This window comes from Schistocerca piceifrons, chromosome 8 (assembly GCF_021461385.2).
Source record: "Schistocerca piceifrons isolate TAMUIC-IGC-003096 chromosome 8, iqSchPice1.1, whole genome shotgun sequence".
Taxonomy (NCBI): Eukaryota; Metazoa; Arthropoda; class Insecta; order Orthoptera; family Acrididae; genus Schistocerca; species Schistocerca piceifrons.
In genome coordinates, this window is record NC_060145.1 from 41012711 (window position 1) to 41037524 (window position 24814).

A 24814-nucleotide genomic window follows, 5' to 3' on the forward strand; every position below is an offset into this window, starting at 1 on the left:
CCACTCCGGCCGGCTGCTGGTGCAGCAACGACCTGTAGGGTGGTACCATGCGGCCATAGAGGCCATCCCAGTAACGAATCGTAAGGTAGTTGAACGGAGATTTTGTTCGAATATAGGGTTTTGTAGCCAAAAGAATGGGGAATAATATGCTTTATGGGAATCCTGAATTAAAAATCCAGGAAAAAGGTGTTGTAATACTTATTCGACGACTCTCGTATGTATACAACACAGCCTGAAATTTAAATATTTTGATTATTTTTACAGATATTCAGCTTCACAACTCCTCTTCATTCAGTTCAAATCTCAGTAGGTTAATAACTAGCAACATTAAGAACACAAATTCCATTTCTTCTGTACTTCATAGAAAATATCCTTTAATATGACACACAAAAGTGTAGCTTTATAAAGTCAAAACCCCAGGCAGCGCGAGTAATGATTTTCTCAACCTACCTTGTGTGTTAAACAGGCTCATTTCCAAAAGTATTTCTTGTTTTCCAGCGAAATGAGAATGATGAGCTTTCCCCACCTTCACTGCGAGAAGATAGATCATACAGAACAAATTTCCACACTAGCTAAATTCTAATTAGGTATCTTCCTGTAATTTTGTAGAATTAGTAGAAGTGTTTTGTTCACTGTTGTAGTGGACAATGTAGGCAGCTAGCATTCCGAATGGGAGAAAATCATTCCACAATGGCGGAGGTAAGCAATAATTTTTTCCAGCGAGATTACTTAAGCGATACTACACGGTCCTCTATGGAGCTATTCGGCGTGATGTGCGGCGAAATCTTTGTGTTGTCCTGGTCTGCGTCCGATGAAGAACTGTTCAGAACGAAAACTCACAATTTCGTGCCGTGCCGTATGTAGAAAACTTTCGCTGTAAGCACGTTTCAGACGCTATCTCTTCGCGAGTGCATATCTCGAAATAACTTTTCCGTATATTTTGTAATATAAAACATTGACTGAGCTGAATTTATCGTTGCATCTCAGGATTGTTACCGTGTGCCGTCCGTGTTAATCCGCATGCAAAGTACACTACTGGCCATTAAAATTGCTACACCACGAAGATGACATGCTACAAACGCGAAATTTAACCGACAGGAAGAAGATGCTGCGATATGCAAATGATTAGCTTTTCAGAGCATTCACACAAGGCTGGCGCTGGTGGCGACACCTAAAACGTGCTGACATGAGGAAAGTTTCCAACCGATTTCTCATACACAAACAGCAATTGACCGGCGTCGCCTGGAGAAACGTTGTTGTGATGCCTCGTGTAAGATGGAGAAATGACCACCAATACGATTCCGACTTTGATAAAGGTCGGATTGTAGCCTATCGCGATTGCGGTTTATCGTATCGCGACATTGCTGCTCGCGTTGGTCGAAATCCAATGACTGTTAGCAGAATATGGAATCGGTGGGTTCAGGAGGGTAATACGGAACGCCGTGCTGGATCCCAACGGCCTCGTATCACTAGCAGCCGAGATTACACGCATCTTATCCGCATGGCTGTAACGGATCGTACAGCCACGTCTCGATCCCTGAGTCGACAAATTGGGACGTTTGCAAGACAACAACCATCTGCACGAACAGTTCGACGACGTTTGCAGCAGCATGGACTATCAGCTCGGAGACCATAGTTGCGGTTACCCTTGACGCTGCATCACAGACAGGAGCGCCTGCGATGGTGTACTCAACGACGAACCTGGGTGCACGAATGGCAAAACGTCATTTTTTTAGGATGAATCCAGGTTCTGTTTACAGCATCATGAAGGCCGCATCCATGTTAGGCGACATCGCGGTGAACGCACATTGGAAGCGTGTATTCGTTATCGCCATACTGGCGTATCACCTGGCTTGATGGTATGCGGTGCCATTGGTTACATGTGTCGGTCACCTCTTATTCGCATTGACGGCATTTTGAACAGTGGACATTTCAAATTGTTTCGACCCGTGGCTCTACCCTTCATTCGATCCCTGCGAAACCCTAAATTTCAGCAGTATAATGCACGACCGCATGTTGCAGGTCCTGTACGGGCCTTCCTGGATACAGAAAATGGTCGACTGCTGCCCTGGACAGCACATTCTCCACATCTCTCACCAACTGTAAACGTCTGGCCAATGGTGGCCGAAAAACTGGCTCGTCACAATACGCCAGTCACTACTCTTGATGAACTGTGGCATCGTGTCGAAGCTGCATGGGCAACTGTACCTGTACACGCCATCCAAGCTCTGTTTGACTTAATGCCCAGGCGTATCAAGGCCGTTATTACGGCCAGAGGTGGTTGTTCTGGGTACTGATTTCTGAGGATCTATGCACCCAAATTGCGTGAAATTATAATCACCTGTCAGTTCTAGTATAATATATTTGTCCAATGAATACCCGTGTATCATCTGCATTTCTTCTTGGTGTAGCAATTTTAGTAGGCAGTAGTGTACAACTGGCTTAGTCAGTCTTAGAAGGGAAGTGCATGACCTCACACGAAAATGGGCTTAGAATATAAATAACTCATTGCATGAAAGATGATATCAACCATTCGCATGAAAAACTGTGCATCTTACCGCGAGAGACATTCAAGGTGAAAGACAGGAACTTTGGTACCGCGAAGAAACAAGCTATCGATATATTAGGACCAAAGATACACCGAAGACAACAAAATGCTTCCAGTCTTGTGATGTGTGTTTCTTCAAGCAATATGAACGCTACACGAGAAGGATTGCTAATTTTGTAAGACTACAACGTGAAAAGCCACAAGTAAGGTTACGCGATCGTCCTTTCGTCATCAGACTACACTTTGTGCTGCACGATCAAATTTCTGCACCGAAGTACAATCCTCTGTTACATTATGCCTGGAAAAAGCAGGCTATGAAATTGACATACCAAAACCACCGTTTGGAAATGTAAGCAGTGTGGAGTTTGATACTGGATGCTTGAATGCAGAAGTGATATGGAAAGAAAAAACCTGGCCCTAATCAAATGTGCTTATCGTTGTGTTTGCAATGTAAGCGTTTAATTCCTCGGAACACAACTCGAAACACTCAGCTTTCTTCTCGTTTTCTGTAGATGAGGTGTATCTGTTCGCTGCAATTTGCTTCACCTAAAAATTATATCCTGGATTTACCGTATTGTCAGGCAATTTATATCTTCTGTACTAAATGATGTAGCCGAAACATGTAAACCTGTTTCACAACACCTTTTATTTGTATCACAAGATGACTTCAAACACGTACTACAAAAGTTGACACAAGACTGTTTCGAAACCTGTTCAAAAGTCGCGTGCACAAAGTCATAACTAAAACTGTTGGACTCCTGCTGTTAGCGCAGAGGTTTATATAGATAGCCGCCCGGTGTGGCCGTGCGGTTCTAGGCGCTTCAGTCTGGAAACGCGTGACCGCTACGGTCGCAGGTTCGAATCCTACCTCGGGCATGGATGTGTGTGATGTCCTTAGGTTGGTTAGGTTTAAGTAGGTCTAAGTTCTAGGCGACTGATGACCTCAGAAGTTAAGTCGCATAATGCTCAGAGCCATTTGAACCATTTTTTATATAGATACTAGCAGTCGGAACCAAATTGTTTACAGTGTTTAATATTGGCCATTTGATGGTTTCATTTAAATATTGTACAGTTTTAGAGGGTGAGTTACCGGATTTAGATGTATAAATCGTTACTAATATTCCAGAATAATAAACAAGTTGCAAGAGTATCATTAACGTGCCGTAAGACAGAAAACGTAGTTTTACAAAAAATGCGTAATTTACAAAACTAAATAACTTTGTAATTACAGAATATACTTTATTAACAACATGATTCGTGGGACTTTTTATTAAACTGAACAATAGTAACAGGTAGGCTTTACTGCAAGAATTTTATAAATGTGTGTTTTTCTATTTGTTCACATTCATTGGGTAAATCATTGGATAAAAATTGTATTTCGTAACGGTTTCATTATAACTCATCATAACTCATCATAATTTCATAAATTTAGCCAATTAATAACATTACAACATGTGCTCACTAACACACGCTACACTGTGTATACATCGCGAAGTGGTATCGAACGGTTCACTTGGCTGGGAATAATGGAGGTTTCCATTAACAGTGAGCCTATTCTGTTGTTTTACATGAACCTCTTTGCTTTGACAACTTCACTGAAATCTCACACCTGCAGTGTGAAGACTGAGTAGCCGTGCAACAATCTGAAGCCAGTGGAAAAAGTCTGTTCAACAGACAGGGTTACTTTAGGCAGAGGGAGCAGTAGCAACAAGTCACGACATTGAAATTATGTGTGGTTTTGGTTCTACCATATTCTGTTTTGTGTCTTCGCATTACGAAAGTTCCTCACTTGTACCTTGAGTTGGTGATTATTCAAATGTCTTATTTGGTAAGACCCACAGTTTTGCACGCAAACGGCTGGTAACACTGCTTTTGGGATGAGCGATTTATATTCTAAGCGTATTTTCGTGCTTTTATGAGATTTCGGGGACACACTCTTGCTTGTTAGGTGAAAACCTTTCGTCACCTTTACACTTTTGAACGAACAAACCTGAACATTACCGGTGAAATTCACTTATATTTTCGTGTATTGAGCTTGATTTGAATACCGAGATTGATTTGAGACAAATCATTACGTCAAACATACTGACACGAATATAAACACGTAGGTTTTCGCATTCACCGTCAGTATCATTCGTATCTATCTGGTTGTACTGCCACGGCATCCTATAAAATGCTTAAAATGGTTCAATACTAAAATAGTCGACGTTTCAGCCGCGTTGCGGCAGTCTTCCACAGGAGGGAGTCTGATTTGATTGGAGAAAGAAAGGGGCTGGGATTGCTTCAATACATTGAGTTTCTAATGGTATTATAACATCACCGATGTTGATTTCCTAAAATTTTGCTGGCCATGAAATACCACTGGCCAATGGTGGAAAGGGTATAATGGAAGTGGCCAGTGGTACACTTTTATTTTTAATATACACTATGATACGTACAATCACCGAATCCAATGCCATTTGCACAAAACAATAATTTTTGAATTTTATTTAAGTTCCAATAGATGGTAAAGTGTAATTCTTTTACATGTAAATGTAACAAATGTGTAGTAAAACGTTGTTTCAGATAAAGGATTGTAATATTAAATAAGCTGTCAAGCATATTTTGTAATTTTGAAAAGCATCTGAAACGATTAGCACTATATCCCTACAGTTGTTATGATCACTTATCACATTTATAACGTCAATTATCAAAATTATAAATTACTGGAGCTAAAAAAAAGAAGGGAGATAGCACTATAGACTTACACTGTAAGTTTTTTGAAGCCAGGGTGGATGGGGCCTGCCGCCAACTCAAATAGCCCAAAATATTATAAGGCTGTTGTTTACGATTGCTTCTTGTTCAGCATTTCTGTCGTGTGTATGCAACAACTGTTTTAAATACTAAAAATTGCAGCGCTTACATGAATAAAATAGGAAGATGATTTCGAATGTTTTTCTTTTCCTGAATGAATATTTGCGCTAGTGATACGACGTATTTGGCCTTGTTAATGTAACTTGTTTTTTGTTGATATATTTCGAATAAGCAAAAAAGGAAGGAAGTAAGGTGAAACGCATGCTTTCGTAATCCATTTAATTCCACTTTTTTATATTTGTATCGGTAACGAATGAAGCTGGAACTCCGAAACCAATGCTTGTTTTCTTAGTGGTGCTGGTACTGCTCGTTGTTCGTTACAGTTTTAGCTTTCAACTCATATGCACAGCATTATTAATATTCACGTTTGCCAAAAACCAATCTACGTGTTCTTTGCTAGCCCTTTAACGTGTGCAGTGAACAAAGAAGCAAGACAGTCTATCACATCTTGTGCATGTCATCAAAGTGAACCATTATTGAAATGTAGAGGTATAGCTCCATGCAGAATAGAGTTCTTGTTTTATTAGATTGTCAGTGCATTAGTTTCACTGCAGCTTACATCTTCTCACTCTGAAATCTTACCTATCATGCCTCATTCAGTGTGTGACCAGTAATAGCAATTTACGGGGTATAAATAAACAATATAATTTTCTTAAACATGTTCCCGCATTGTACAATACTACAAATGTGATTAAGGGAATGGTCTCAAACGCTTAGACCCCGTAAAAAGGATATTTTTCTTTAACGCATCTGTAACTCAATTTTTAAATAATGATAGCCTGACCTGTGTAAAAAAACATGTAATCCTACCTTTCCAACAGTAGCTAGTAGCCTAGTAGCCTATTTGCTTCTATTCCCGGAATATTTCTCGCCAGTAACTCTTTTTTTTTTTAATAACCAAACGTGTCACAACTGGAATGTACTTTTGAATTTCATTTTCTTCAAAGTTATAAGTGTATGCCATGCTTTGTGATACATCAATTTGCATGTATCATATTCACGATAAATCCTACTGATATGAAACGAGTCATTTTATATTAACATCAATTTTTTTGTAAATATGCCTCCATGTTGACCATTTATTAGCTTTTTGTTTTTGATTGAAGACAGATAGACGTTAATCAACAATTCCTACGCATTGCCATTTACACATTAGCCATTACGGAACAGGAGGCGTTGTCAAAGAGAAACATTTTCAGCTTAGTTTCAAACTTTAGTACGCTGTATGTGAGGCATTTTATGTCACTGGGTAAGTGATCAAAATTTTTGGTTGCAGTATTGTGAACCCCTGTTTGTGCTACAGACAAACTTAACGTGCCGTAATGAATGTCATTTTTTCTTCTAGTGTTGTAATTACGTAGGTATTGTTCCTGTTGAAGTGCACTGGTTTATACACAACAAACTTCATTAAGGAAGAATTACATTGTGAAGGGGATAGATTGCTACTCACTCGCCAAGCAGAAAGGAAGCAAGGCATACACACACATTGATACAATCGGACACGGAAAACTCACACACACGGCCATTGTCTCCGGCTGTTCTAGCCAGAATCTTTTTTAAAGAGGGTGGAAATATGAATAATGAATAATTATCGGCGAAAGGAATTTAGGACATGAGATGTTGTGCCAACGATCAGCGCGGTCACGTAGCCGTGTGTTTTGCGGGGAGGAGAACGTTAATACAGTGTGGCTTTGATATCGGAGCGTTTGCGGTTTGGAAGGCAATGAAAAATACAGGAAAGAAAAAAAGTAAACAGCACAACCATGAATCATGTGTACAAAAAAAATATTGCTTGAATGGCGGCTCCATTTATGAATGAAATGTGATTCCGTGAAACTTTAGATGAGGATTGGATGGATAGGTAGACCCGTAAATGACTCAGGCTGACATTTTTGATGAAACGATTACATCTCCACAGAATGAAAGCACCCGATGCTATTCAGGTTACGACCAGGAAAGTCTATATACATACGCAACGGTCGAAACCGCTGTCAAGTCAGTGTGACACGGGGAAGTATCACCGTTGTGAACTGTAGTGGTATAAATGCAGTCAACCTAATGTTTTGGGCTCTGTCAGATGACGAACGTCGGCTTCAAGTTCGTGACGTAATGGTAACTCCATTCTTTTTTACCTCCACGTGAATTACTCATAAAATTCTATTGGCCTGTATAAATTATCTTCAAACAACATCTTTTTATCGCTGAATACAGCGCTGATCTCTCTGCCTTTTCGACGCGCTCTCAGTAGTCGTTGTTGAGAAGTGTTGTGAACCTTTGTGGGATTAAGGCGGACTTTTTTTAGAAAAGTTTTTGTAATTCAAGGTTTTGTGTGTTATGCCGTGTTCCTCGAAACAAAGTATTAAGAGAGGGAAATACGAGGGGTGTTTGAAAAGTCTGTGCAAAGTCCGAGAGATGGCACCACCTAGGTCATGTTTAGTTAGTAGCATCTTTGGAAAGAACACACACCAAGTTTCAGCCATATTGGTCTATTTCTGTGTGCCCGGCATTCGTGTGAATCAAAGACGTCAAGTGATTGTCAAAAAATGGACGAAAAAGAATTCCGTGTGGTGATTAAACATTACTTTATGAAAGGCAAAACGCATCAGGAGACTAGAGAGAAGTTTGATAAACATTACGCTGCACCTTCGATTAGAACAGTTTATACGTGGTTTCAAAATTTTGGGAGTGGCCATATGGGCACAAGTGATGCTGAACGTTCTGGACGCCCTGTGGATGTTACGACTCCAGAAATCATTGATAAAATCCATGATATGATGTTGGATGACAGAAGATTTAAGGTGAGTGAGACTGCTAGTGCTGTTGGGCATCTCGAATGAACGGGTACATAATATTTTGCATAAACATTTGTACATTAGAAAGCTATCTGCAAGATGGGTTCCGTGATTGTTCACGCTTGACCAAAAACGGAATCTTGTGAAGTGTTGCAAGGATGGTTGGCAGCTGTTCAGGAAGAATCCACAGGACTTAAAGCGTCGTTTCGTCTCTGTGGATGAAACAGGGATGCATTACTATACTCCTGAGACCAAACAACAATCTAAACAATGGGCTACCAAGGGAGAATCTGCACCAAAAAAAGGCGAAGACCAGTCCTTCGGCCGGAAAGGTTATGGCGACTGTCTTTTGGGATTCGCAAGGGATAATCCTCATCGACTATCTGGAAAAGGGTAAAACTATTTCAGGTGAATATTATTCATCGTTATTGGACCGTTTGAAAATCGAGCTGCAAAAAAAACGCCGGCGATTGGACCGCAAAAAAGTCCTCTTCCGTCACGACAATGCACCTGCACACACCTCAGCAATAGTGGTCGCAAAATTAATGGAAATAGGATTCCAACTTGTTTCACGTCCCCCTATTCTCCAGACTCGGCTCACTCGGACTACTATTTGTTCCCCAATTTGAAGAAATGACTGGCGGTACTATGATTTTATTCAGACGAGGAGGTGATTGCATCTACTAATAGCTATTTTGCAGACTTGGACAATTCCTATTATTCGGGAGGGATCAACAAATTAGAACAGCATGGGACGAAGTGTATAAGTCTAAAAGGAGACTATGTCGAAAAATAAAAAAAAGGTTTACCCAAAACAAGTAAGTAAATTTATTTCTGCACGGACTTTTCAAACGCCCCTCGTAATCACGAGGATAAATTTCATAAATAATCATTCCTAAAGGTGGTGATAACCAAAATCATCGTCATGGATTTCTTCTCATCAGCGAAGAAGTATACCTCTTGTCACATTGTGCCAACCGTGAAAACTACAAAGAAGAGACAAAGATAAGTAATAAACAATTTTACAAGTTTTGTGAATTATTATACCTCACAACGCTGATTCACAACTGTTTCGCGCTCTAAGTTATTCAGAATTATCTATGCAGACGTGACCAATGTTCGCCACTGAGATGTGCTGGAAAATTTTGAATATCCTATCGACCCCTTAACGAAAGAGTGTGTTAGAAGGAGAGAGGGGATATACTCCTACAGGTGACTATCCGTAGGTTAGGCGACTTGCTGGTAATTGGTAGCCCACAGCGAATCTACGACTAATTATTGGAGCCATTCTTATCTGGCTGCCGGACGAGGAAAACCCTCGAAAGTTATGCATGTGTTGTCTCTTGCACGTAGCCTGCGAATACGCTCGGTCCCTGACTCCGGCATCGCCTGTAACCATGGCGACAGGAGCCTGCAGCCGTCATCTCCAGTGATGTTATTAGGATGCTTCAAGCTTTCAGTTGCCTCTCTTTATCTGTGAGAGCGCATCCGTGACTGTCTTGCAATAACTGGGACTTCCTGGAACTTTTTAGGCTGTCCACAGTAGTGGTGATGTTGCGCTAGTGCCGGCGTGTTACGATGCCCCAGTCAGACCGTGCCCTGATTTCTGAGCTGACGTATTACTCCGGCCCCACCACAGACGGCTAAAACTGGTTCACTCCGCACTAGCAGGGAGGGGAGGGAGAGGAGAGAGAGAGTAGCGCTGAACGCATACCAGTTCTCTCTTGTCTTCGACAAGGGGCTTAACGTTCGTTTCCGTAGTGTAGTGGTTATCACGTGCGCCTCACACGCGCAAGGTCCCCGGTTCGATCCCGGGCGGAAACATTATTTTAAATTCAAAGTATAGTTTCGTGTCATTGAGAACAGTGTAGACGTACGAAGTAGAGTCGTACCTGAAAAGACGCTTTAGGCTAGCAGAATAAAGGTTTTACTGGTTAGTGTAGCAACCTCGATATTAAAAACTGCCTTCCAAAAAATTTTGTTGTTTGTCGGATGTTAACCTAAATATTTTTGTCACTGCCTTTACATGGACCTCCCAAAACCAGATTTCGTAAACCGATTTCCCTACACCGATTTTGATTGGTCACTTAAGAACCGTAGTGTATATGAGTAATTGGGATGAGAGTGGATAGGAAACGGGATGACAAAGAAATAGGAAGGGCCGGCCAGAGTGGCCGAGTGGTTCTAGGCGCTACAGTGTGGAGCCGCGCGACCGCTGCGGTCGTAGGTTCGAATCCTGCCTCGGGCATGGATGTGTGTGATGTCCTTAGGTTAGTTAGGTTTAAATAGTTCAAAGTTCTAGGGGACTGATGACCTCAGAAGTTAAGTCCCATAGTGCTCAGAGCCATTTGAACCAAATAGGAAGGAAGTAATGGCTTCCAGCCGCACAGGGCACTGCGGCAGTGCAACGACGAGAGTAGAAAATTCATGCTGAGCCCCTTTTCTAACGCATGAAAACTTATACTTACTAATTATAACAGTTACGTTTGTGTCCAGAAAAATTATTTCTTTTATGTTTCAAATAAAGACATATAATTTAGTTTGATAGATTTCATGGTTTGTTTATTTTCAGGGTCTTAATTTGTTAGTTGTCCTTTAAATGTCCTTATGTTTTATTGTATTTTTGGTGATATGGTTGCTTTTTAGGTTCAATTTTTGTGAAAGCGAAAGTATTTATGGTTTTACATGTTGCAGTTTTCTCTTTTATCACTCTTTATTGATTTTAAATGGAGTGACATCCTTTGTGGTGCATTTTTTAAACGTAATGGCATACACTAAAGTAAAACATACACATGAATAGCAAAATAAAAGAAGATTACAATTAAGCACATGATCTATTGGTCAGGGAGCAAAAGACAGTTGGTGATATACATGAAATAATGAAGACTTACACGTGAACAATAATGAAAAGATACAAGAAAATTACGTTTAGATTCACGATGTATGATCAGAGGTCAAAGAACATAAGGGTCGGACACAGTGAATTATAATAAATTAAAATTTTGTTAAAGAAAGGCGAAGGGTGGAGAGTGAGAGGCAGAGACAGAGAGGAGGAGAGATATAGAACATTTGTATATAGAAATATTGTTTAATTTATATGGAGCAAGGGGACGCAGAAGTTATATCTGCTGCTTCTCTATAATGGGGGTCTTTTATTTTTTGCACATTTTGGTTGCACACAACAATTTAAAAAACACATAAATAGAAATATTATTTTATGAGGCATTTATAACATAGCACAATAAGACACAAAATTTACACTGGTATTCGTAATGATTGACAGATAATCTTTGATTTCGTACTTTAGTTGCATTCGGGATCTTCAGGGAGCACTCATGAACACGAAGACCACATTTAATTGATCAGAGAATATGCACTTATCACTTCGATATAACGCTTGTGTGGGGTGTGGTAGAGGTGGGAGGGTGGCGACAGTGGCGACTGGGGCATGTCTGGGGAGGGGGAGGAGGGGGTGCGGTGACGGGCACGTCACGTTTTGTGGTCTCCGTCCCTGAAGGCCGCGTCCATCACGATTTTAGCTACAGGGTGTCCAGAAAAGGGCTCCCTGATTTCAAAATTAAATACCTCGAAAACAAAGATCGATAGAGGAATGCAGTAAACGGTGAAAGCTGTAAGAAGTTTATACAGCAGTTTGAAATAATAGTTAAAAAAGCTGCTAACAGATGGCGCTGTACGCTGTACAGCTCATATCAGCATACATAAGTGAAATAATCGTATGAAAACAATATTTGCAAACAATCACATCACAATGTTTTCAAAATCTTCACCATTGGCACTACAGAGGTGGCGCAAACGAAGAATGAAATTCGCCATCACATTTCGTAGTGTCTCAACCGATATGGATTCACATGCCACAGAGATCGTCGATTCAAGCTCGTCCAGCGTGGCGGGATGCTTCGAGTAGACCATGTCTTTCACTGTGCCCCACAAAAAAAAGTCACAGGGAGTCAAATCCGGCGAATATGGAGGCCAATCCATGCCTGCACCAGTCTATTTGGGATATTCCAAAGCAATGACTCGATTCCCGAAGTATTCCTCAAGAAAGCGAAACACTTGTTCGGTCGCTTCACACCAATATGGCTTTTCGGAACCCCAAAATCGCCAGTTCTGCTTATTCACGTATCCATTCAGGTGGAAGTGTGCTTCATCTGTAAATCAGATGCAGCCAACATCAAATCCTTCACTATCAATCATTGTGAGCATCTGATTAGCAAAGGCAACCCTTTGTTGCACAGCTCGTACGGGTATGGCCTGGTGCGTTTGAATTTTGAATGGAAACATGTGTAGGCTCTTTCACAGTATTTTCTGCGTGCTGGAACGCTTCAAACCAGTCTCAGATGCAATTCTACGGATGGATGACATTGGATTTCGCTGAATAGTTCCAGAAACTGTGGCGATATTCTCAGGCGTAACTGCGGTTTACTTGCGGCCAACATGCCCCACTAGATCATAAGTTACGTTGCCTGTTCGTTGAAATTTTGCGAAGAGCGTACGAATTGTTTTCGCATCGGGTCCTTTTGGAACATTAAATCGTGCTTGAAAACTTCGCCTTGTTGCCGTAGGACTCTCTTCTAACCTGCGGTACTCTAGCACCAGAAAAACGCGTTCTTCAATGGAGTACATAGTTTTAATCTCTTCCTTCTCTACGCTAACCTCCTTTCACGTTTCAGTAGTGGAACTGATCGCTCTGGGCTTCGGATCACTATTTATACTACGCATTACGTATGGCGATTACAGCGCCATCTGTTAGCAGCTTTTGTAACTTTATTTCAAACTGTTGTATAAACTTCTTACAGCTTTCACAATAAACGTACCGTTTACTGCATTCCTCTATCGATATTTGTTTTTTGAAATCTGGGAGTCCTTTTCTGGACACCCTGTAGTTCTGGAACATTTCTCGGTACTTTTTCCGCTGTGTAGACCTGTTGTGCTCTTCCCACAAGTCCACGAGGAAGCTCAATTTACGCTTCTGGCGTTTTGTAATGACTGCATGTGTTGTCATCGTGAGGATCTACAGAGCTGCTACGCACTTGGGGCTCGGAAAGCTTCTATCAGGGCGCCGTGACTCAGATGGTTCTAGCTTCGGTCCTGTTGATATGCGCCACCATTCTTTTACGGGCTGCCCGTATTTCGCTGCTCTGCCACCAGGAGAATCTGTGCCATGAATCTTTGGCGTAGGCTGTCACGACACGTTCTGAGATATTCTCCCGTGGCCAGTCATGGTCCAGAAGTTTTACGCCCATTTTTCATTTTACGGCGGTCCCCTGAGCTCGCCGTGTATTTTCCGTGGCGTCCTGTTTATTAGGTTGGACACAGTGAACAGCGCGTAGCTTTTGTCTGTTATTATCTGCTTTAGACTGAGGTGAAAAAATTTATAGGTTACCTCATAAAATCGTGTCGGACCTCCTTCTGATCGACGTAGTGCAGCAACTCGACGTGTCGTGGACTCAAAGAGTCGTTGGAAGTCCCCTGCAGAAATAGTGAACCTTGCTGCCTCTATAGCCGTCCGTAACTGCAAACGTGTTGCCGGTACAGGATGTCATGCACGAACTGATCTTTCGTTTACATCCCACAAATGTTCGATGGAATGCAATGCGGGCAATCTGGATGGCCAAATCATTCTCTAGAATTGCCCAGAATGTTCTCGAAATCAGTCGCGAACAATTGTGGTCCGGTGACATGAGATCATTGCTTGGGAATGGCTGAAAATGATTTCCAAGTAAAACAATAATATCAGAAATTGAGTCTACCTTGATGCAAAACACCTTGTTATTCGTTTATTTCTTTACTCTCCCAAACTAGTTTCGGCGACGAATATCACCATCATCACTGCATTTTTTAAATCTTATTTATTGTATGTTGGAGAATACTCAGTATTGTAGAGCACTCAGTGTAATGTCGTTTATTGAAACTGAACTACACTTCTCGAACAATCACTATATACACACAAAAACAAATAAAATGTAGACGACTATTCATCAAGAGCGTCGGTGAGGTCCGTCGGAGCTGGTCCTAGCTCGGCTGTACTGTTTTTTTTTTTTTTTTTTTTCTTTATTGTGATTTTAACACCTTATACAAAGGCGGGCTGGCAGCAGCACAATACGCCGCTCTTCAGCCTTGAGTGTTACAACAAGTAGTACATAAAGGTGGCACAGAGTAGACAGTAATAACGGTGGGCAAAAAAAATGTAGACACTAAAAATCGAAAAAACATGTAGCCGTTCACGCTGGACGAGAAATATCACTAACACCGGGCGACACGATGCACAGAACATGGATGATGGCGACGGCACGTGAACGGTGGGGGCGTGACGGCGAACAACACTACACACAAACGAAGGCACACACACGAAACACTGACGGCGATGATCTCCGGCGCGCGAATGTTCACTGAGCGTGTACGAGTCCGGGGACCTGCCAAGAGAGGAGGTGGAGGAGGAGGAATGGGAAGGGGAATGGGAGAGGGGGGAGCAGAGATGCCATGGGCAAAGGAGAGAGGGGGGCTGTACTGTTTTTTTTTTCATTTATTGAATTTCAATTCCCCCCGAAGGGGGCGGGCTGGCAGCAGCTTAGTACGCCGCTCTTCAGCCGACAGATTTTGTGACAAAGATCAAGAGAACAAATAATAAAAAACAGGCGATAAAATCGGAGACTTAGAGAGTAACAAGGCGAAAAGAAATCGTGGAACTTAAAACAACAACACAGGGATGATGACGCTAATAAAAATACATACGAAGTAGACAGGGAAAACAATAGACAATTAAAAAAAAAACACGGCGACAGTCTGGATTCTGTTCGCAAAGGAAATAAAATTCACACCGAGCGACAGCATTGTTTCTGTTCGCAACACGAGAAAGACAAACAACACTGAATAGTCACTGGAACACTGCACTAAAACGTTGGCAAATGTGACACCACAGTCGAGAGCAGGTGGGGGGAAACTGGACAGAAGATGGGAAAACAAAAAAGGGGGGGAAAGGAGAGTAAAAACGAAGGGGGGGAGCTGGGAAAGGAGTTGAAGTAGGAGGAGGACCCATAAGAGGGGTGGGGGGCAGACGCGACAGGGAGTGGGGTAGGCAGAGGAGGGGAATACAAAAGGACTGGGGGGGAGAAGGGAGGTAGGGAGAGGTTTAGTGGGGAGGAAAAACAGGACGGAAGGGGGGAGGGAAGAGGGAGCCCAGGGAAAGGACAGAGGAAAGGAAGGGGATTGAGGATCAGAGTTGATAGGAAGGATAAATGGAGGGAGAGAGGGCATCATCCGGGAGGGGGAGTTGACGGAAGCCACCTTGGGAAAGGAGATGGAGGGTGTAGAGATGGAGGGTAGGGGGGACACAACAGTGAAGACGTGGCAGGGGGCGGGGACGGGATAGGAGAGGAGCAACCAAGGGGTGAGGGGGTTCAAGACGGCGGGAGGTGTAGAGGATGCGGATATGTTCGAGGAATAGGAGCAGATGGGGGAAAGGAATGAGATCATAGAGGATCCGCGTGGGGGACGGGAGGCGGATACGGAAGGCGAGGCGGAGTGCATGACGCTCAAGGATCTGGAGGGACTGATAGAATTTGGGGGGGAGGGGGCAGATATCCAGGCAGGACTGGCATAACAGAGGATGGGACGGATGAAGGATTTGTAGGTGTGGAGGATGGTAGAGGTGTGCAACCCCCATGTCCGGCCAGAGAGGAGTTTGAGGAGTCGGAGGCGGTTGTGGGCTTTGGATTGGATGGAGCGGAGATGAGGTATCCAGGTGAGGTGACGGTCAATGGTGAGGCCAAGGTAGGTGAGGGTGGGGGTGAGGCGGACAGGATGTGCGCAGACAGTAAGGGAGAAATCCAGGAGCCGGAAGGAGCGAGTGGTACGACCTACGATGATTGCCTGGGTCTTGGAAGGATTGAGTTTCAGGAGCCATTGGTTACACCATGCAGCAAAAAGGTCAAGGTGATTCTGGAGAAGGCGTTGGGACCGTTGGAGAGTAGGAGCGAGGGCGAGGAATGTGGTGTCATCAGCATATTGCAAGAGGTGTACTGGAGGGGGGGGGGGGCTGTACTGCTGCTGCACTGGCCTTATAAAGCCGGCGGAGGCCGGCGGAGTACTCCAACTTTCCCTGTATCTGTGAGGCGACCTCTGCACAAAAAGGTTCGCATTAGTCTCTAGCAAGTTCAGTTTGTTTCGAAGAATTGTTTTCCTCTTGCTTGCGCCTGCAAGTGCTTGTGTATGTTATATGGTACACAGAGGTGTCTTGAGTGTAGTCTGCCTGGCAGGGGCCGTCTGTGGCAGACGTAACATATGTTACAGCATCTTTTAAGAATTATTTTTGCTGTTTGCGACATTTTTTCTGTGCGCTTTTTGCTCTTTTTTCTGCTGCCGTTTTTTTTTTACTGAGCAACCAGCATGTCATGTTCGTTGGATGGTATGTAGCTGCTTTTATACACAAAAAAACTCTCACACTTCGTTTCTCTGTGTATAAAAGCAGCTACATACCATCCATCCAACGAACATGACGTGGTGTTCGGTCAAAAAAACGCACACAAAACATGTCGCAAACAGCGACAATAATTCTTAAAACATGCTGTAACTTACAATAAATAAGAGTAAAAAATCCAATGATGATGGTGATATTTGTCGCCGAATTGCATCAAGGCGGACTCAATTTCTGATATTGTTTTTTCTATGCGAACAGGGACCAAATGAAAGAGTTCCAAGATAAAATTATTGATTTCGAAGTAGTCGAACATAACCGTTTCCAGTCAGTGACTGGTTGAGGTGGACCAGAGGATCCAGTCCATTCCATGCTTGCACAGTGCATTGTTGACATCCTGAGTGCATGGCTCCATTGGATCTGCGCCACGCTCGAACCCTACCATCAGCTCTTATCAACAGAAATCGGGAGTTACCAGGCCACGGTTTTCCACTGGTCTACAGCCCAACCGTATGTATGGTCACGAGCTCATGAGAGGCACTGCAGGCGATGTCGTACTGCAAGCAAAAGATTTCGCGTCGGTCATCCGCTGCCACAGCCCATTAACGACAATTTCGCCGCACTGTCCTAACAGATACGTACGTCGTACGTCCTATACTGATCTCCGTGGTTATTTCACGCAGTTTTCCTTGTCTGTTAGCACTCAACTCTAGGCAAACCCAGCTGCTCTGGGTCGTGAAGTAAATGCCATCGGCCACTGCGTTGTCCATGATGAGAGGTAATGCCTGAAATTTGGTATTCTCGGCACACTCTACACTGTAGATCTCGAAACTTAGAATTGCCTGACGATTTCCGAAATGGAATGTCCGAAGCGTCTAGTTCCATCGTCCATTCCGCATTCAAAGTCTATTAATTCACAATATGTCCATAAGGCGAGGTTCAACAGACGTAATTCATTCCAGCTATCAGCTGATGGTTAAAATGCCTTCCATAAAAAAAAAAAATTACGTCGTGTGACCATAATCATGTCGGAAACCGTTTCACATGAATCAGCTTAGAGCAAATGACAGCTTCGCCAATGCACTGCCGTTTCGTACCTTGTGTATGCGATACTACCGCCGTCTGTATATGTGTATGTTGCTATCTCGCAACTTTTGTCACTTCAGTGAATGTGCCTCGGCTTGAAAGATATGTGACCGCTGTACACTGGCGCTTGCTTAGACTGCGGTCGGTATATATTGATGAAACTGGTCGAAACGCTGTCAAAATTTTTTTCGTCTGTCTTCAGTGCTCAGCACGGTCGCGCAGTTTGCTTTTGCATCCACCAAACCTAACCCGCCTTCTTCTCTTGGTTGCTCCCACGTTGCCTGTGGAACCTTAAGGATTTCTCGTCTCCACAGTAAATAGAGTAGTGTTCCTGTCATTGCCCACGCTATCTATGCTGGTATTCATAGAATTAGCGTCATATACCGGGCTTTCGACAGGATCGCCACGTTGTTTAATACCATTCTCTGGCTCAGGGATAGATTTCCGTTCGCGTTCGTTCTGGTGAGCTTTCTAGTGGCGTGTGTGATACTACGCCAATTGTCTGCAACAATTTTCAGTGGACAGTTTTGAATTCTCACACCAAGTGCCTTGTGGTCGTCCGTTGCTTGGTACACTGGAATAGCAGTATTCAACCATCCATTTCGTATTTGCAGCAGCACTGTTTTTATGGGGTTGGGACTGACGCTTTTTCAAATGAGATCGTGACTTGTATTTCGCCTACGTCTTCTTCGTCAAAGTTGAAGACATGTATCGTCTGCATATGCCATGCATGCAACAGTGGTTCTTCCTATGTTATAGCATTTGATGCTGAATTCCAATTTGCGTAGAAGTGCGTCGAGTGCAGCCGCCAATAAAGCCGTGGATAGAGGACATCCTTGCCTGACTGATTTCCTCATTTTTATATTCTTGGAGGTCGACATGTTGAGTGTCATTTTCGAAATCACGTTTGTGAGAACATTCTTCATAATATCTTTAATTTTCAGCCAAAAAGCAAGTCGGGGAGTGTCTTCATTAGGCAACCTCGATTCATCCCGTCGAAAGCCTTCTGAAAGTCGATGGATATTATTACTGCCGTAGCTTTGGTGGATGTGACGTGTCAAACTACATATCTGTACGTCCGGACGGCGTCCTCCTCCTGCAATGCATCGCCCAAGTCTGCCATGAGCTGATGGTTTTCTTCATTGCTACTTTCAAATTTTCTGCGAGGCTCTTTGTTTGTGTTGCTTCTAATTTGTAATCAATATTTAGTAACGTTATTGACGTGAATTCTTCGGTACTTTGTGGTGCTTGCGTTTTCGAAGCAGAAATATCATCCGATCTAGGAAGGCGGTGGTACATCTGCCCCACTTAAATCTCACTGACCTTTCTCGTTAGAGTGGCGCCTATTACACTGACGGAAGAATAATCGCAGCACCAAAAAAATAATTAATGTAAAGCAATGAAATTTTGGGAATACATTTGTCCAGGTAATAAAGTCAAGTGATTAACATTGCAAGATCACAGGTTAAAATAAGCTCGAGACAAGCCGTTGCAAATGTGAAATGCTGCTACACTAAAAACCGATGTAAGCGCCAGGATGTTGAATGAAAGCATGCAGACGTGCATACAAAGTGTTGTACTGGAGCCGGATGTCAATTTGTGCGGTGGAGTTCCATGGCTGTTGCACGAGGTCGATCAATACAGGGACGGTTAATGCTGATTGTCGATGACGTTGGAGATGTCCCACGATGTCCCATGTGTGCTCGATTGGAGACGTATCTGCTGATTGAGCAGGCCAAGACAATTTACCGACACTCGGTACAGTATGCTGGGTTACAACAGCGGTACGTGGATAAGGTTATCCTGTTGGAAAACACTTCCTAGAATGTCGTTCATGAATGGCAGCACAACAGGTCGAATCTTTACACGGCCTCGTTCAAACTCACTGAGGATAATGGCGGCTTTGTCACCTTACAGGCACTCTTGACTAACATCAACTCACCGTCTGCAGTCTCGAAGATAACTGACGCTCACGAACGCTACTTCGAGTATTTAAAACAAACCTGATTCGCTACTAGGTCCACTCTTATGCGACTGACGCGAAGTTAGAATGGACACCTTTAAGATGTAGAAACACTCTTACCAACTTTAGTTAACGTCGCACGACTCCTCCTTGGAGTTGCAAATTCTTTTTTTCCGTCAGTGTACGTTTCAGAACTGAAGATAGAATTCATTAGCGACGCCGTCGGCGCCTGTCGTTCTACCGCTTCCGCAAATTTTTAGGATGGCGCTCACCGCATCCTCTGAAACTCGTTTTGTCAGTAGGACTCTGTCTGGGTTTGTTAGAGCTCGCTGCGTTTGATGGAGAATTGTCGCGGTTTCTGCGTCGTCTACATCCTCGCAACTGGAAAGGCCAGCGAAATGTCTTTCAGTGTGGCTCATGCCGTCTTTTTTGCCCTCACTGTTTTATTCTCGGCCCTTTGTCTCTCTTTGTGCAGGTGGTGTAGTGTGGCAGGTTCGTCTTCTATGACGTCGATGGGCCGGCTTCTATTTACGACCGCTCTTATCTGCTACCTCTTGTCACGCGTGACAAGTGCGGCTGGTCATCTGAAGGGGCGTTCAGGGCGTCTTTTAGACAGAGTGCTTAGTCTGCCGTGCTTTTTCTACAGAATGTTTTTCCAGACCTATATCTAATTAAATTTCTCCGAATCACTGACCTGGCTTGCTCCACCCACCACGCCGTGATGAAGTTGTAGACATCTCGCCTCTCTGGGCATTTTCCTGTTGTCTCAGTTACTTCTGCGCGTAATCTCTCATCCGTGAAGTTCTCTGTTTTGAGCTTCCATCTTCCCCTGAGGCCAGCAGTCTTTTTTCTTTTCGGGATGTGGGTTTTGCATTCGTAAGCAGAATGATCAGAGAAGATCACTGGGCAGACTTCTACGTGAGACACAGATATCATCAATTCTCTAGTCACATGCTCCCTGTCTAACCTGCTTTCTCCCCTGTTGCGGTGGAATGTGACCTCCGTATACTCCTTGTTGAGCTAACGCCATGCGTCGTCTAGCTTTAGACCCCTTATCAGTTCATGCAGTTATAAACATATACGAATTAAAGTCTCCTCTTAGTATGATGGTTTTATATGCAAGAGGAGTTTGCAAATATCTTCACTGAAAAACTTGCTCTTCTTTTCGGCTCGTGACGGTGCGTATGTACAATGAGGGGAAAAAAATCACAACACCACGAAGGAGTTGTGCGAAATAAACGAAAGTTTGTAGGAGTGTTTCTACATCTGAAAGATGATGCATATTCAAATATGTCGAGGGCCGCATGAGAGTGGCGGTAGTAGCGTGACTATGAGGATACAAATCAGATTTGCGTCAAATACACGCTGTAATGCTGTAACGTTATTTAATAAAAAATGCCGTTATCAGCACCTCACTGAGTTCGAACGACATTGTGTAACAGGGCTATGACAAGTTGGATGTTCCTTCTGCGATACTGCAGAAAGACTTGGCAGGAATGAAGGCAATGTAAATGACGTCTGGCAGTGGTGCTCACTGGAATGTACGGTCACAGGATGACAGAGCTTCTGACAGCCAAGTTGTATTACCGAGAGGACAGACTACCGTGTTCGGTGTGTGGCTCTGTCGCGTCCTACTGCATTGTAGCAGCAATCTGAGCAGCATTTGGCACCACGGGGACACAACTAACTGTTACAAGTCATTTAAATTAAAAAGTTCTCACTCACCAAAAATTCTATAATCAATTATTAAATAATAAATACCCAAAATAAAAATCAGGTTACTTCAAGGACAACTCTGAACCAGACCTGTAGCGTGCACTCCACTGAACCTAAACCGCCGCCGTTTGCGACTTCATTAGTGTCAAGCGAGAGCTCATTGGACGGCAGGCTGGAGGTCTGTTGTGTTTTCTGGCGAAAGCTGGTTCTGTGTCGGTGCCAGCGATGGCCGTGTGTTGGTTAGGAGCAGGCCACTACAAAGCCTGCAACTAAACTGTCTGGTTTCTAGAAACACTGGATCTACTCTTGAAGTTGTGGTCTAGGGTGCGATTTCGTATGACAGGAGGAGCACTGTCGTCGTTATCCCACGCTCCCATACTTCAAATTTGTACACTACTGGCCATTGAAATTGCTACAGACGCGAAGTTTAACCGACAGGAAGAAGATGCTGTGATATGCAAATGATTAGCTATTCAGAGCATTCACACAACGTTGGCGCCGGTGGCGACACCTACAACGTGCTGACGTGACGAAATTTTCCACCCGATTTCTCATACACAAACAGCAGTTGACCGGCTTTGCCTGGTGAAACGTTGTTGTGATGCCTCGTGTAAGGAGCAGAAATGCGTACCATCACGTTTCCGACTTTGATAAAGGTCGCATTGTAGCCTATCGCGATTGCGGTTTATCGTACCGCGACATTGCTGCTCGCGTTGGTCGAGATCCAATGACTGTTAGCAGGATATGGAATCGGTGGGTTCAGGAGGGTAATACGGAACGCCGTGCTGGATCTCAGCGGCCTCGTATCACTAGCAGTCGAGATGACAGGCATCTTATCCGCATGGCTGTAACGGATCGTGCAGCCACGACTGCATCCCTGAGTCAACAGTTGGGGACGTTTGCAAGACAACAACCATCTGCACGAACAGTTCGACGACGTTTGCAGCAGCATGGACTATCAGCTCGGAGACCATGGCTGCGGTTACCCTTGACGCTGCATCACAGACAGGAGCGCCTGCGATGGTGTACTCAACGACGAACCTGGGTGCACGAATGGCAAAACGTCATTTTTAGGATGAATCCAGGTTCTTTGTACAGCGTCATGATGGTCGCTTTCGTGTTTGGCAACATCGCGGTAAACGCACATTGGAAGCGTGTATTCGTCATCGCCATACTGGAGTATCACCCGGCGTGATGGAATGGGGTGCCATTGGTTACACGTGTCGGTCACCTCTTGTTCGCATTGACGGCATTTTGAACAGTGGACATTTCAAATTGTTACGACCCGTGCCTCTACCCTTCATTCGATCCCTGCGAAACCCTACATTTCAGCAGGATAATGCACGACCGCATGTTGCAGGTCCTGTACGGGCCTTTCTGGACACAGAAAATGTTCGACTGCTGCCCTGTCCAGCACATTCTCCAGATCTCTAATTGAAAACGTCTGGTCAATGGTGGCCGAGCAACTGGCTCGTCACAATACGCCAGTCACTACTCTTGATGAACTGTGGTATCGTGTTGAAGCTGCATGGCAAGCTGTAGCTGTACACGGCATCCAAGCTCTCTTTGACTCAATGCCCAGGCGTATCTAGGCCGTTATTACGGCCAGAGGTGGTTGTTCTGGGTATTGATTTCTCAGGATCTATGCGCCCAAATTGCGTCAAAATGCAGTTGCATGTCAGTTCTTGTATAATATATTTGTCCAATTAATACCCATTTATCATCTGCATTTCTCCTTGGTGTAGCAATTTTCATGGCCAGTAGTGTATACCAGTCTGGTAACTCGATCTGTTGTGCTGCCATTCATGAACAGTATTTCAGAGGGTGTTTACCAACAGGATAACGCCCAACATGCTTCACAGAGTGTCGGCTTGACTTGCTCAATCACCAGATCTGTCTCCAATCGATCACACATGGCAAGTCTTCGGACGACAACTCCAGCGCCGTACACGAACAGCATTACTGTCGCTGTATTGACCGAACAAGTGTAACACACATGGAACTCCACCCCAGAAGCTGACATCCGTCACCTGTACAATACAGTGCATGCACGTTTGCATGCTTGCATTCAACAGTCTGGCGGCTACACTGGTTACTAATGTACCATTATTTCACGTTTGCAATGGCTTATTCTCGCTTAAATTAACCTGTGATTTTGCAATGTTAATCACTTAAATATATTACGTAGACAAATGTAGTCCCGAAATTACGTTACTCTACGTTAATTATCTTTTGGTGTTGCAGGTTTTTTTTTCCTTCAATGTATACTGATAAACACTAAAACTTCCTGGCAGATTAAAACTGCGTGCCGGACCGAGACTCGAGCTCGGGACCTTTGCCTTTCGCAGGCAAGTGCTCAATCATCTGAGCTATCCAAGAACGTCTCTCGACCCCTCCTCAGAGCTTCACTTCCGCCAGTACCTCGTCTCCTACCTTCGAAACTTCACAGAAGCTCTCCTGCGAACCTGAAGCAGTTTTGCCGGACCGATTAAATTTTGGTTTCCCGATTGTCAGTTGTTTAATGCATAAGGCTCCTGGAAACCAGCTCTCAAAGAAAGAAAATAGAAATAACAAAAAAATTATGAAGTCTGATTACAGATTCAGGAACCTTTGATAATGAACAACTCACTGGCTCGCAGAAGAGCTTCTGTAAAGTTTGGAAGCTAGCAGACAAGGTACTGGTAGAACTGAAGCTGTGAGGACGGGTAGTGAGTCGTACTTCAGTAGCTCGGTGGTAGACCCCTTGCCCGCTAAAGGCAAAGGTTCCGACTTCGAGTCTCGGTCCGGCACACAGTTTTAATCTGCCAGGAAGTTCCATATCAGCGCACACTCCGCTGCAGAGTGAAAATCTCATTCTGGCAATTTGAACCATTTTAATCGACAGAGGTACCACTCCACCGCGGAAAGTATTTGTCTCGCACAATATTCAAGCGAAAGAAGAATTGCAACAACATGATTTAGCTTAGACTTACGTAAGCATTACCATAGTCCGACAGCCTCTATTTAGAACTCTAAGGTATCCGTCGTTGTTATTGATTGCACCTTCTCGTTCCAGTTGGGTTCCAACATCTGCATGAGATCTGCTATCAGCGCACACTCCGCTGGAGAGTGAGAATCTCATTCTAGTGTCTCTTCTGTTTCAGATGTTAATCCATGTTCGTCAACTATTAAGTTTGCTTCCCCTGTTTTGATGCCTTCCCTGACCACAATTGTTATCCACCGTCGTTTTTCAGAGTCTACGTTTCTGAAATTGGTGTATCACGGAACCCATTCTATTTGTGGCTTTACTACCACTTGTAGCAGAGCTGCGTCTATTGTACTGCTTTGCAAGAAGTCTGGAATTGCGTCCAGTTTAACTGTGGACCTCTTTTTGTTGACGTACCATGAGAGACTCTTGAATTCCGTGTCCGGGAGTGGAACCT

At 43.7% G+C, this 24814-nt stretch overlaps 1 protein-coding gene and 1 non-coding gene across 2 annotated transcripts in view; both read left to right on the plus strand.

Annotated features, from left to right (window-relative positions):
• The window catches only part of LOC124711584, a 445273-nt gene that overhangs the window by 127114 nt on the left and 293345 nt on the right, over nucleotides 1-24814 (plus strand). The gene's annotated exons all lie outside the window — the stretch shown is intronic.
• Nucleotides 9945-10017, plus strand: Trnav-cac. Its single transcript has one exon. It is a non-coding gene; the product is annotated as a tRNA-Val (tRNA).